Source organism: Empidonax traillii, unplaced genomic scaffold, assembly GCF_003031625.1.
Source record: "Empidonax traillii isolate 1590-97213 ecotype Southwest subspecies unplaced genomic scaffold, ASM303162v1 scaffold1840:size75935, whole genome shotgun sequence".
Lineage (NCBI taxonomy): Eukaryota > Metazoa > Chordata > Aves > Passeriformes > Tyrannidae > Empidonax > Empidonax traillii.
The window spans coordinates 1-2,141 of NW_020957033.1; positions in this window are offsets into that span (position 1 = coordinate 1).

The following is a 2,141-nucleotide window of genomic DNA, read 5'->3' on the forward strand; positions in this document are numbered from 1 at the left end:
GCCAGAGCCAGAGCCAACCATCGTTTCGACCCCAGAGGAGGAGGAGGAGGAGGAGGAGGAGGAGGAGGAGGAGGAGCCGATGCCCACACCGCAATCTGACAGGCTTCTGGTCATTTCAGTGCCGTACCAGAGCCTGGTGAAATTCTGTAACCTGCTGAGGGACTTCTTGCAGTTGCTGAGGGACAAAATTGACTGACCAGAAGGATGAGCAGGTCCAGTTCTGGCTGCTGTGGATCAGGACCATTCCCTGATGGAATCACAGCTGAGGGGCCAAAGGCAGCCCCAGTGCCCAGGGCTGCTCTGTCCTCTCCTCCTCTTCCCCTGAGCCCACCCCGATGGTGAAGTTCAGTTTGTTATCAACATAAAGTTGTTCGTGTTCCCCACTAACCACATTTTCAACCCAATTCATTCTCCTGTGCCAGGCAGGGATGGCACAATCTGGGAACCCCGGGGAAAACGAGCCGGTTTGGCCCCTGGTTTGGGAGGAGACGAGGGCGGAGACGAGGAGGAGTGGGAAAAGTGATTTAATAAAGCAGCGGTGCAGCACCAGGAGCAGCTGGAGCGGGGAGTGCTTGGAGCCACGAGGGCCGTGGGGGTGCTGGAGGATGCCCACCCTGAGCTGCTGCTGCCCACCCAGGCGTGTCCCCTCTGCACCAAGGTCCTGCCCCTGGGGCTGCCGGGACCCCCCATCCCACCCTCCGGCCCAGGGGGGATCTCTGGGTCCGGGACGTGCCCTCTGCTCCTCCTGGATGGTGGCTCCAAGGTGCTGTGGTGGCTCTGGAGGAGATGCTGGAGCCTGGTCCCTCCCGGAACGCATCAGGGCTCCATTAATTCCGTGATCCACCCCGGTTCGGGGGGAGGTTTGGATCTCCCGGGGGCTGTCCCGGCCATGGCGGTCCAGCCGTCACCGATTATCCCCCCTCACGGAAATCCCCAGCTCCTGGCGCAGGGGGCTGTCTGGGGCCTCCCGCCCTGCCAGGGCCCCTCAGAACCAGCCACGCCGCGGGCCGTGGAGGCGGCCGAGGGGCTCCGGAGGGCTGGGGAGGGGCGGCGGCAGCGGGGGCTCAGCGGGGTTCTGGGCACCAAGCTGGCACCGGGGGGCACGGGGGCCCAGGGGGCAGCAGGGCGAACGAGGGGCTCTCCAGGGGCTGCCAGGACGCTGGAGGGGCACTCCCGCCCGGAGCCAAACCTGCGGGAGGGACGCGGGGCTCAGGCACCGCCTTGGCCCCCAGCCCCGCTCTGCCCTGGGGCGGGGGACACCCACCCCCAGCAGCCGCCCCGCATCGCTGAGGATCGGGGCCAGCGGGGAGAGGGAAGGGATCCTCACACCCTCCAGCACCCCGGGGGTCCCGCGCCCCTCCAGAAGCTCCCACCCTGCCCGTGCCCGGGGGTCCCAGCCCCTTTTACCGCAGCAAGCGTCGTCCCAGGCACAGGGGCCGGAGGCGCAGAGGTGCAGCGGGGCCGGGAAGGAGCTGAGGCCGTGGCCGTGGAGGGGCTGCGGGGAGCCCGCGGGGGTGTCCGGGAGGGGCTGTGCGGGCACCAGGAAGTGGGATGTCCCGGGGCATCCGTGGGAATGCTTTGGGACCAGGTCACCCCAAAGGAGACCGGCAGAGGATCACCCTCCGGGACGGCTCCAGAAGGGGCTCCCCAATGGGAGGAGCGTGGGCTCCAGAGCCTATTGGGGTGCGGGTCAGGTGTCCCCAGCACCCTGCAGAATGGGCCCCCTGCCGTGTCCTACCTGCGCGGCTGTTGTGGAGGTGGGATGGAAAGCGCGCACGGATCCGCGGGGCAAGATCCAGTCGCACCAGGAGCCTGCGTGGGCACAGGCAGGGAAGGAAATGTCCTGCCTCGGGGACCGCTCCTTCCCCAGACCTGATTTTGGGGCGGGGAAGTCTGACTTTTACCGGGGGGGAAGAGAGGATCCCTGCCTTTTCCCCAGCTCCCAGCAGGGTTCTGGGGAGCAACCTCAGCAGTCCCAGCGCCAAATTTCAGCCGCGCTCCCTCCCTGGAGGGTCCCTGAACCCCACCCCCTCCTCGGGGGTCCCCTCCCCGCTGCTCCGGGCTGTCACCTGTCCCGCCAGCCTCCAGCTGCTGCTTGGCCTCCCTTCGGCTCTTGGCTCGGCGGTTCGAGAACCAGACCT